Raw genomic sequence first — 13,219 nt, 5'->3', positions numbered from 1 at the left:
AGGAAGAGTATATCAGAAGAAAGAAATAGTGATATAAAAAGAATCTCCATTTCATGAAAAGGATTAAATGAACCACCTCTTTTCTTTCTTACTGATAGCTTTAATTTTTTTGGGGGGGTGCGGGGGTGTTTAATTCTAACACTAAGTCAAACTTTTTTCTTTTTTGATTCCAACTCTTTTTTTTCCTTTGTAAGAAGTGGTTTTATTTGATTGCCAACAGAGATGATTTGCACAGACAATTTGTAACTTTATACGCGCTCTCAAGTCATAGTTTGAATAAGGGTCATTTGAAGTGTGGGTCATTTCCTGTTAATATTTTGCCACCTTGAGAATTTTAATATTCTCTTTTAGGAAATGTTTCTGGAAAGATTCACAATTGTATTTTATTAATATCTATGAATTACTCATTTCAAGCTCAAAAATTACAAGTGAAGATGATTACAAGGTAACCATGTGCAATCTTTAGGTTCTGTATGAGGTTATGAACGCTGTTTGATTGATGTTGACCTTGTCTAATAGCTCCCCCTCCCTTATTCCAGTTTTATTTTTATTTTGGTTGCTTACAAGCAGACACACTTATGAACATCTATGTGTGTATATATAAAAGTATAAATGACATGGAGTTTCTAACAAATTTGTTAATAAAAGCTTATTAACTATATAATCCTTTAACATCAGAGAAAATTTATTAGCATGAAGTTACCAGTTTTGACACTTTGGTTATATGAAGATGGCTGAGCACCACAGAATGAACTTTCATTTTCATTTAAAGGAAAAATAATCCCACCAAACACTTCAACTCTCTTGAATGTTTTCCTTATAATTTATGGAGAGGAAGAAAGGGATAGACAAAGTAAGTCTATAAAGAGTTATTTCTGGAAATTAGTTATGAAATAAAAAGGGTTTTAACATAGGAGATTTGCATTATGCAAAAAGAGAAGAAAAAGTCCAATATTTACTTTTTTCTTTTTTTAAAAATGTTTATTTTTTTCAAAGAAAAACGGCAATAGCCAACAATATTTACTTTTTAAAATTAAAAAAAGAACACCTCAAACAGTTCAATCACAACAAAAGTTAGGCTGAAAGGGGAACTGGGCAGGCCTTAGTAAACCCAGTTAAAGAGTTTCTTGGATTTCAACTTATTCCCTGGAATCACAGATATATGCTAATTGTAGAGGCAGCTGGTATAATATCTAAGTACCAAAGAGACCCAATGGGACTGGAAAAATCTTTCATGTGATTTTATATGAACTTTCTTTAAAGAAAGAAAACACAAAGAATGAAGATGGAAATGGAAGCAAAACATATCTAAGTCCATGTAAATCAGGATGGAAGGGACTTTGATGTATAAGCTAAAAATCCAATGTACGCAGCAGGGATTGCATCCTTAACTACAAATGTGGATTTATATACATGTTTATTTAAAGTTGAATCAGTTCATATATTAAACCTGACAATTCAAACAACAAATTTCTTGAGAGAGGTGGAAGAAGGTGCTACTTTCTCAGCTCCTCAGGTACCTGTCCTTTTCCCAGACTGGTTGATAGTTTTTGCACAGCAGTCAACAGCATGGTAGATGAAGGGATAAAGTTTGGTATCTGGTCCAGAGGTGGAACAGTTTCTGCAGTCTTCATTGTAATATCGTAGCAACAGCTTATACACTTCTCCAACAGTTAGTTTCCTCTCAGTAAGGAAGGCATGCATGCTGTAAATGTCTTTCATCAATTCTGAATCCCCAAAGGTGAAATAAACCACGTCACGTTCTGTTGCAGCAGCTGCCAGTATTTGTATTAAGGCTTTTAATCTAGAATCACCTCCAAAGACACCACAGCCCCAGCTTCCTGTAGCCATTGCAGAAAGATTCTCTTAGGAAATTCCAGGTTGCACGAATCCACAGTAAGCATGCAATTTTCCAGTTCAGCTGTCGCTACTGCTGTCATCCCAAAGCATGTCGTATATTAATGAGTTGGGGGAAGACTCTCTTCTTCTGGTACATGAAGAATTCCTTCTAATGGGGGAAGAATTCCTACATCTAATAGTTTTTGAAGGTGTGTGTTTGTGTGTGTGTGTGTGTGTGTGTGTGTGATGACATGAGTCCAACTCTTCTGTTCTTTGTTCTTTCCTTCCAAGACCCAGAAGAGGACAGAAATCATTATTAATGGCTGTATGAGTACTAGGCAAGATAGTTTTTAATCAGAAAATCATAAGGAAAATGACTGATGATGTTGAGCGTGGCAGAACTCTTTGCCTTAAATTAATTCTATTTCATATCTGCAGCTGAAGCCCTTCCATTCCATAAAGCAGAGGAATATCTTTCCAGAGAACAGCCTTAATAAAAAAGCATCATCACTCTCGGACTTTGTTATTGTAAGTGATGAAATGCAAATTATCTCAGTGTGTGACTTCTCCAAACTTTTTTGTTTTTCAATGGAAAAAATGCTAAGGTTATTATCCTAAGGCCTGAAGAATTTTGAGACGTGGTTTGTCTGATAGTGCTACCCGCAAAGGATATACTGAACCTCACTCCAATTGGTACAGAGAACTCTTAAAGTCCATCATAGGGAGTTGTCCTACTAACTCAAAGGCTGTATCTCTCTGGTGATTTGAATCCGCTGGTAGCTCCATGGAAGAAACATGGCCAATCTCTTCTTACTCATTGCAATTGTTGTTGTTGTTGTTGCTGGTATGTGCTGTCAAGTCACTTGCAACTCATAGCATCTCTGAAGCCTGCCCTGTCCTGAGCCAGTCTCACTGACTTCAAAACACCTACCCTCATTGCCCTAGTTACTGTATCAATCCATCTCATCTGGGGTCTTTTTCTCCTATGCTGTCCCTCCACTCTTCCAAGCAGGATGTTCTTCTCCAAGGATCAGTCCCTCCTGGCCATGTGCCCAACGTTTATGAGACAGAGCTTCAAAATCCTAGCCTCCAAGGAAAAACTTGGTTTCACCCTCTCCAAGACAGACCCATTTTAGTCCATGGTATGTTCAAGAGAAAGAATGGCTAGGCTGTGAATAGTCAACCATAAGTAGAAAAGAAGAAATTTCTACAGGCTATGGGTAAAGACTTAGGAGATCGTAAAGCCTCAAGGATTAGTCTCTGACAACAAAGGAGAACCTGGAGATTAAAAAATATTGTAAAAGGGGAGCTCTGGTGACTAGTGGCAAGAAGCTGCACTGCAATCCCAGAGGTATGCGGTTTGAATCCACCAGATGCTCTGCTGGAGAAGGAGAGGCAATGTCCTCCTGTACCAGTCAGATCCGATTTGATGGTACACACACACACACACACAAATAATTAAAACAATAAAATAAAAATTTAAAAGATATTGTAAAAGGTGGACAGTCCTATAAAGAAATGAGGGAGATTTAGCCACATAGAGGATATTTGGAAATGTTTGTAGGCTTTTTTTCTTAACAATGCTCTTTATCTTAGGATAGCATTTTAGAGTTAACAAATAGTTGCAAATACAGTACATGTTCAGTATCCTCTATTGCTAGGTTTTTTTAAAAACATGGAAAATGTTTTATTTTAATCTTTTCCCCATTGTTACACGTTTTCCCCCTCCCCTATTCCCCAGCCCTCCCCACAATGCAACTTTTGTTCTAAATTGTTCTCATACATATATTGTTAGTCTTACACTCGTGCAATTTGTTTTTTTACAACTGAGGCATCAATATTGATACATTATTATGGAGAAGCATACTGAATATTCCATGAACTGCCAAAGCTCATACTTCATACTTCATTCTTTAGTCTTTACCTTACATCCTTTTTCAGTTCCAGGATGCCATTCAGGACATGTATCTCACTTAGTCACCAAGTCCCTTTTGACCTCTCTGGGCTATGACAGTTTCTCAGACTTCCCTTGTGTTCTATGACATTAACCATTTTCAGGCAACCTGGCCAATATTTTGTCGACTGTATCTCACCAGGTATTTGTCCAATGTTACTCTCGTGATTAGCTTGGAGTTAAGATTTTTGTGTGGAGAGAAAGAAATCAAGTGTCATTGTCATTATATCTATGAAAGGTACTTGTGACCAACCTGACTTATCACTGATAATGTTAACCTTGATCATATTTCCCTATGTGAGATTTCTCTACTGTAAAGTTACTGTTCCTCTCTTTCCATACTCTACTCTCTGGAAGCAAGTAAGTGTACTCTTTGGAAGAAACTCACTTGAATGGGAGGGAGCTGTGCTCTTGTTCCTTGAATGGAGATTTGTTGTTGTTATGTTCCATCAAGTCATTTGCGACTCATAGTGATCCTATGTACAAGAGCCCTGAAACCTGCTCTATCCTGTGTCAACCTTATTGTCTCTGACACACCTACACTCATTACTCCAGTCACTGAATCAGTCTATCTCAACGAGAGTCTTTCTCTCTTGCACTGTCCCACTATCCTTCCAAGAATGATGTCCCTCTCCAAGGAATGGTCTCTCCTTGCAACATGCCCAAAGTATGTCAGAAGAAGCCTCAGAATGCTTGCCTCCAAGAAGCAGCCTGGTTTCACCCTCTCTAGGATGAACTTGTTTGTTCTCTTAGCAGTTCATGGTATATTCAATACTCTCCTCCAGCACCACAGCTCAAAGGCATCAATTCTCTTTTTATCATCTCTAGTCATTGTCCAGCTTCCTGATGCATATCAAGTAATTGTGAAGATTATGGCCTGGATCAGGCGCACCTTAGTCTCTTCTGGAGTGACATCATTGCTCTTCAGTACTCTGGAGAGGTACTTGACAGCCGACTTTGCCGATACAATTCATCTTTTGATTTCCTGGCTGTTGGTACTAAGAGTGTTGGTTGTGGAGCCAAGCAAATTAAAGCTGTTAACAATCTCAATCTCTTCTCTATCTATCGTAATGCTGCCAATCGGCCCAGCGGTGAGAACCTTTGTTTTCTTAATGTTGAGCTTCAATCCATATTCAAGGCTGCAGTCCTTTACCTTCTGCAGCAAATGCCTCTGGTCCCCCTCAGACAGGTTTTTGATGAGCCTTTCTCCAATCCTGATGCCACACTCTTCCTCATAGATCCCAGCCTCCCAGATAATCTATTCTACAATACAGATTGAAAAGATATGGAGATAGGACACATCCCCGGTGTATACCCTTCTTGATTTTGAACGATGCAGTGTCTCCTTGCTCTGTTCTGATGACTGTTTTATGATCCAAGTATAGGTTTCACATAAGCACAATCAAGTGTTCTGGGATTCCCATTTTTCTCAGAGTCAGCCACAGTTTGTTGTGATCCACATAGTCAAATGCCTTTGTAGTCAATGAAACACTGGTACTTTCTGCTTTCAGCCAAGATCCATCTGACATTAGCTATAATATTCCTAGTACCATGGCCTCTTCCGAACTCAGCCTTCACATCTGGCAGTTCTCTGCTGATTCCAGTCACTTTTGGATAATCTTCAGCAGAATCTTGCTTACATGCAATATTAATGATATTGTTTGATAATTTCTGCATTCTGTCTAATACCCTTTCTTTGGGATGGGAACAAATACAGATCTCTCCCAATCAGTTGGCCAGGAGATTGTCCTCCAGATTTCTTGGCACAACTTAGTGAGCCCATCCAGGGCAGCATCTGTTTGTTGAAATATGTCAGTTGGTATGCCATCAATTCCTGGGGACTTGTTTTTTGCTAATTTTTTCAGAGCAGCTTGAACTTCATCCTTCATTAACACAGGCTCTTGCCCATACGTTGTTTCATGATATTTTTCTGTCAGCTAATTCCTCTTGGTATAGTGACTCTGTATATGCCTTCCATCTACTTTTAATGCTTCCTGAATCATTTAATATTCTGCCCACAGCATCCTTAGGTATTGAAACTTGAGGCTTGAATTTGTTTTTAAATTCCTTCAGCTTAAGAAATACTGAACAAGTTTGATCCTTTTGATTTTCTGACTCCAGTTCATTGCACATTTCATTATAATATTTTGCTTTATCTTCCTGCGCTGCCCTTTGAAATCTTCTCTTCGGCTCCTTAATTCCTTGATTCCTTCTCGGAGCTCTAGTGCAATATTCAGAGTCTCTTCTGACATCCATCTTGGTCTTTTCTTCCTCCTATGCCTTTGTAATGACCTTTTGCATTCTTCATAGATGATATTTTTGATATCCTCCCACAGCTCATCTGTCCTCAAACCTGTTCCTGAATTGGTTTATAAATTCAAGTGGGATAGACTCAAGGTCATAGGTTATTATGGATTCTTTTGTGAGACATTTGTCCCACTTCCCTCTTTTACATATTTATCTCTTCATTGATTTACATCAATCTGGACTCATGAATGCTTATTGCAGGTCCTTCGATTGCCATGAGGAAGTGGGAAGGGCACTACTGGCAGCCAGTGGTACAGAAACCCAAGGGATGCTGCTCAACATCTTATCATGCACAAGATAACCCTCCACAACAAAGAATTATCTAGCCTCAAATATCAATAATGTTGAGATTGAGAAATTCTGCTCTAGAGCCTCTGATGTTCGTCCTTTTAGGAAATACTGCATTTGGAAATGCAACTCTACTTCTATATTTGAAGTAAATAAATAAAGCCTTGTGTTTTCAGAAAACTGCATTGGAATGAATAGAATTTATAATTTCCTTGGTGTTTTGGTAGACATATCAAAGACGGTTTAGGCTCTATATAAACAAAATAAGGAAAATGGAGATAGCTACACAGACAACTATAACTGAGTAATATTTTTTACCACAACCTTGTTTTTGAGGCAAATTTGGGCTTGGAAAACATAGTTACACTGGGGAATAAAGAGCAAGGATACCAGTTTAAAGATTAAGGTGGACCTGATCCAAACCATAGCATTTTCAGTTGTTTCCTCTGCATTGGAAAACTGGATGACAGAAGAAAAATTGTTGTCTTTGAGTTGGGATGTTGAGGAAAACTACTGAATATTCTATGAACTGCCAAAAGAACGAGTAAGTATGTCTAGAAGGACGTGCAATGAAGGTATTCCTTAGAGGCAAGGATGGTAAAACTTCATCTCGCATACTTTGGGTATGGCGTCTGTCTTTGGGAAAAGACATCATGCTGGGAAAGGTGGAGGGTCAGAGAAAGACAGGAAGATCCTCAATAAGATGGATTCACACAGTGACTGTAACAATTGGCTTGAGCTTGGTAGAGACCATAAGAATGACTCAGCATAGGACTAAATTCTGATCTGTTGTTCATAGGATCACTAAGAGTCAACTAAACAGCACCCAGCAACAATAGCAACATAGAGATTGGCAGATGGCAGTGAATTAATTTAGTGAATATTTTCTTAGCACCAATAAATGAGTTCCTCTCAACTCATTGCCATGAAGTCGGAACTGACTCATAGATGACCCTGCAGCAGGTTTTTCAAAGTTATAAATCACATGGGAGGAGAAAATTCATTTTATCCTCCCAAGGAGGGTGTCAATCAGGACTGTGCTTGATAGCTTTTAATGGCCATTTTTTTTAAGCAGTTCACCAGATTTTTTCTTCTGAAGCACCAACCAAATTTTTTTTAGAAGCTGAATGCATTATTTGTTTGTTGCATACAGGGAGTGCACCACATGGTATATAATTTGGTTAGATGTGAAAAGAGGGCAGGCATATCACAATGAGTTGCTAAGCCAAAGGTTTCATGTCTCCAGTTGCTTGAATCCACCAGTTCCTCTTTCGAAGGAAGATGGAGCATTGTGCATTATAACCGACTCAACAGCAGCAAGAGTAGGTGCGATCACAAAATAATTATATTTGTCATATGACATACAAGTGAAAAATCTCTGGATTTTCTCTTAAAATAATGAAACTCTTGCTCCTAGGTTTCCCACCTCCATTTTTTTTTAAAACCACTTATTGTTGTTATATGTCATTGACTTACCTGCGACTCACAGCAATCCTGTGTTCAACAGCTCTGAAGGTTGCCCTGTCCTGAGCCATTCTCACTGACTTCAACACACCTACCATCATTGCCCTAGTTACTGTATCAATCCATCTCCCTGGGGTCTTCCTGTCCTGTGCTATTCCTCCGCCCTTCCAAATATGATGTCCTTCTCCAAGGACTGGTCCCTCCTGGTAACATGTCCAAAGTATGTGAGATAGAGCTTCAAAATCCTAGCCTTCAAGGACAAACTTGGTTTCACCCTTTCCAAAACAGACCTATTTGTTTTCTTGGTGATCCATGGTGTATTCAAGACTCTTCTCCAGCACCACAACTCAAAAACACTTGCGCACAGATGAAAGAATCAGTGCTATGAGGAAAAAAGGATTTTAGGAATTAGGGTTACAGATGGATGCAGAAAACGTTAATTCTTTGAAAATGAATAAAGAGAAATAAGCATGAAAAACTGTTCAAACTTAAATTGTATCCCAAAGGACCTTGGGCTACGTTGTTGTTGTTGTTGTTAAGTGCCGTCGAGTTGTAGACGACTCATAGCGACCCTATGAACAAAAGCCCTCAACACTTGCATGACTTTCATCCTTTCTCCAGGTTTATAGGGTTTCCAGAGGCAAGCTATTACACAAGTGGATGCCACTCCTGCTTCCAAGCTTGTTTTAATCGGGGAGCTCCACCAAACTCTGTCCACTGTGGGTAACCATTATCACATTTGACACATCAGTATCACAGTGTTCAGCTTCACAGCAACCACAAGTTACCTCTGTGTGGGCTACTTAGTTTTTTTATTTTCTAAGAAATTACTATCAGCAGTGTCATCTTTGATGATTTGTTTCACTTTTTCCTCCTCTTGTGCTGCTGTTGAGTTGGAGTTGACTCACAGCTGACCCACCAGGAGGTTTTCATAGACTGTAAATTGCACCGGAGGAGACTGCCCATCTTTCTCCTGAGAAGCAGCTGGTGGATTCAAGCTGCCTGTCTTTGGATTGGCAGTGCAATTCCCAATCCACTGGACCACTAAACCTCCACCAGAGGAGTTGTTTGACTAACTCCAGAGAACTCAGCTTACAAGCTTTTTGTTTTGATCTTCCCATGTAGATAATTTCTCACGTTAGGATCTTTTTTTTTTTCTTGGTTCAGAGTTTCTTCTCTATAGGCAGGCAGAACTTGGAAAATTCAGAAGCAAACAAAAATAAGAAATGGCACCACTGTTACAAAGTCTTATTTGTCAGATGCTTCAAATATCTTCCTGGCCCCAACCTGTAAGGGTGTTGCATATTGTGCAACACTGGAAAATACCTTTCTCATAGAAAGTCGTTGAAGGATTTGATTAGTTTCTCATACAGTCAAATGAATTGGTTGTTGTTGTCGTCATCATCGTTGTCATTGTTGTGTGCCATTGAGTCAACCTGAGATTTATAAAAACTCTGTGAACAGCAGATCTGAACCTTGCTCTACCTTTTTCCATCCTCTACATCTCCAGTGTACTTGAATCCATTGTTACAATCACTGTGTCAATCCATCTTGCTGAGGGTCTCCCTCTCCTACACTGACCCGTCAGCTTCCATGCATGATGTCCTTCTCCAAGGACTGGCCCCTCTTAACATACCCCAAAAACGTGAGACAAAGCTTCACCATTTTTGTTTTCAAGGAGCAACCTGGTCGCACCTTCTCCAAGACAGATTTGTTTGTTCTCTAGGCAATCCAAGGGATATTCAGTACTCTTCTTCAACACCAAAATTCAAGCCATCAAATCTTCCTCTGTCATTCTTACTCATTGCCCAACTTTCAGATGAGGAGCAAATAATTGAAAAGACCTTGTCTTGGATCAGGCACACCTTAGTCTGTAAACTGATGTAAACTTTGATCCTTGGCACATTGGAGAGGACCTTGACAGTAGATTGTTGTTGATGTTGTTATGTGCCATCGAGTTGCTTGTGACTCATAGCGACCCTAAGTACAAGAGCCCTAAACACCGATCTATCCTGTGCCAACCTCGTCATCTCAAACACACTCATTCCCACCACTCCACTCACAGAATCGATCCATCTCATAAAGGGTCTTCCTTTCCTGCGCCATCCCTTCACTCTCCCAAATATGATGTCCCTTTCCAAGGATCAGTCCCTCCTTGAAACATGCCCAAAGTATGTCAGAAGGAGCTTCAGAATCCTTGACTCCAAGGAGCATTCCGACTTCACCCTTTCCAGGACGAACCTGTTTGTTCTCCTAGCAGTTCATGGTATATTCAACACTCTTCTCCAGCACCACAGCTCAAAGGCATCAATTCTCTTTCTATCATCCCTATTGACTGTCCAACTCTCCAATGCATAGCACGTAATTGCAAAGACTATAGCCTGGATCAGGTGCACCTTAGTCTCCAGCCTGACGTCGTTGCTCTTCAGTACTCTTTTTTTTCCTTCTTTTTTTTTTAAATTTTATTTCATTATTTTTGTGTGTACCCTCAAATCAGATCTGGCTGATACAGGAGGAGATTGTTCCTCCTTCTCCAGCAGAGCATCTGGTGGCTTTGAACCGTGCACCTCTGAGATTGCGCTCTTCAGTACTCTTGAGAGGTCCCTCACAGCTGACCACCCATCTTTTGATTTATTGAATATTGCTACCATGGGTGTAAGGGAGTCCTGGTGGCCTAGTGGTAAGAAGCTGTGCTGCAATACCAAAAGCATGCAGTTTGAATCCATTATCAGCTGCTCCGCAGGAGAAAAAGAGGGCAATCTCGTCCTGAGCTATTAACTGTCTCTGAAAACCCACTGGAGGGTCAGTCATGGGTCGGTTCTGACTGGACTTTACACAACAATAACAACCACAGGCATGTCAGAGTTGATGAGGATGGCACATGTTAGGGTAGCATTCAGGTCTGTTGCTCATAGGGTCACTACGATTCTTACTTGACCTCAACACCACTTAACAACAATACTGGCTGTTGATTACAGATCCATCCAAGTAAAATGAAATCATTTCCAACTTCAGTCATTTCTCCATTTATCACAGTGTTGCCTACTGGTCCAGTGGTAAGGATTTTTATTGATGTTGAGATGCAATCCATATTGAAAGTTGTCTCCAGCTACACACTTGTGACTACAAATTAGTAGTTTTTCTGCTGGTGCCCGGCCGCGCGGCCCCCTAACCGGCGTCATCATGTTGGTTCTGTTTGAAACTTCTGTTGGCTACGCCATCTTTAAGGTTTTAAATGAGAAGAAACTTCAAGAAGTTGATAGTTTATGGAAAGAATTTGAAACACCAGAGAAAGCAAATAAAATAGTAAAGCTAAAACATTTTGAGAAATTTCAAGATACAGCAGAAGCATTAGCAGCTTTCACAGCTCTGGTGGAAGGCAAAATCAATAAGCAGCTGAAAAAAGTACTGAAGAAAATAGTAAAAGAAGCCCATGAACCCTTGGCTGTAGCTGATGCTAAATTGGGAGGAGTCATTAAGGAAAAGCTGAATCTCAGTTGCATCCATAGTCCTGTTGTTAATGAACTTATGAGAGGAATCCGTTCACAGATAGATGGATTAATCCCTGGGGTAGAACCACGTGAAATGGCTGCTATGTGCCTTGGACTCGCCCACAGCCTTTCTCGATACTGATTGAAATTTAGTGCTGATAAAGTGGATACAATGATTGTTCAGGCAATTTCCTTACTAGATGACTTGGATAAAGAATTGAACAATTATATTATGCGCTGTCGAGAATGGTATGGCTGGCATTTTCCTGAATTAGGAAAAATTATTTCAGATAATTTGACATACTGCAGGTGTTTGCAGAAAGTTGGTGATAGAAAGAACTATGCTTCAACCTCACTCTCTGAGTTACTGCCAGAAGATGTTGAAGCTGAAGTGAAAGCAGCTGCAGAAATATCTATGGGAACAGAGGTTTCCGAAGAAGATATTTGCAACATTCTGCATCTCTGCACCCAGGTGATTGAAATCTCAGAGTATAGAACCCAACTCTATGAATATCTACAAAATCGAATGATGGCCATTGCACCAAATGTTACAGTCATGGTTGGGGAATTAGTTGGAGCACGTCTTATTGCCCATGCAGGTTCTCTTTTGAATTTGGTCAAGCATGCAGCTTCTACAGTTCAAATTCTTGGAGCAGAAAAGGCACTCTTCAGGGCCCTCAAGTCTAGACGGGATACCCCTAAATACGGCCTCATTTATCATGCTTCACTTGTGGGTCAGACAAGTACTAAACACAAAGGAAAGATTTCTCGAATGCTGGCATCCAAAACGGTTTTGGCTATCCGATATGACGCTTTGGGTGAGGATTCCAGTTCTGCAATGGGACTTGAGAACAGAGCCAAACTAGAGGCCAGATTAAGAGCCTTGGAAGATAGAGGGATAAGAAGAATAAGTGGAACAGGAAAAGCATTAGCAAAGGCAGAAAAATATGAACATAAAAGTGAAATAAAGACTTACGATCCTTCTGGTGACTCTACCCTGCCAACCTTTTCTAAAAAACGCAAGATAGATCAAGTAGATAAAGATGATGAAATTACAGAAAAGAAAGCTAAAAAGGCCAAGATTAAAATAAAAGTTGAAGAGGAGGCGGAGGAGGAGAATGAGGAAGAACAACAAAAAGAAGAAGTAATAGTGATGGAAGAAGAGGAAACCTCTGTGAAGAAGGAAAAGAAAAAGCATAAAAAGAAACGCATTAAGGAAGAGCCAGTGTCTGAGGAAGAGCCATGCAGCAGCACAGTAATTTCTAGTCCAGAGAAAAAGAAGAAAAAGGAAAAAAAGAAAGAGAATGAGGACTGATGTATTGGAACGCTAATTAAATCACTTGGACACATCACATTGAAGATTCAGTCAGGAACTTTCCAGAGATGTTCTCTACAATATTGACTGGAAACTGAATGAGCTACCTGTAGCACTTCAACCTTACGGCATGCATTCTGAGTCTTGGAATTAAGTCTTAACTTCATAAGATCATCATTTCACAGTCTGTAATATACAAATAAATATTTTCTTTGTATTTTAAGAAGAAAAAAAAAAGAAAGTTGTAGTATGTGATCTTCTGCAGCAAGCGCTTCAAGTCCTCTTCACTTTCAGCAAGCAAGGTTGTGTCATTGGCATAAGGCAGGTTGTTGATGAGTTTTCCTCCAATCATCTTGATACAACATTCTTCTTTATAAAGTCAAGTTTCTGTAGTTATTTGTTTAGCATATAGATTGACTATATGTGGAGAAAGGATATAGCACTGATACACAACCTTTTTCTTATTTTAAACCATGCAGTGTTTCCTTGCTCTGTTAAGACAACAGCTTCTTGGTCCAAGTATAGGTTTTATATGAGCACATTTAAGTGTCCTGGGGTTCC

At 39.6% G+C, this 13,219-nt stretch overlaps 1 pseudogene; it reads left to right on the top strand.

Moving 5' to 3' along the window:
- The first annotated feature begins 11,035 nt into the window (after nucleotides 1–11,035).
- On the top strand, nucleotides 11,036–12,658 carry LOC102867041 (annotated as a pseudogene).
- The last annotated feature ends 561 nt before the right edge of the window (nucleotides 12,659–13,219 follow it).

Source organism: Elephantulus edwardii, unplaced genomic scaffold, assembly GCF_000299155.1.
Source record: "Elephantulus edwardii isolate Elephantulus edwardi_28Jun2011 unplaced genomic scaffold, EleEdw1.0 scaffold00083, whole genome shotgun sequence".
In the NCBI taxonomy this organism is placed as follows: Eukaryota; Metazoa; Chordata; class Mammalia; order Macroscelidea; family Macroscelididae; genus Elephantulus; species Elephantulus edwardii.
Note: the sequence above shows the minus strand (reverse complement) of the source record. Positions and strands in the feature narration are given on the sequence as shown.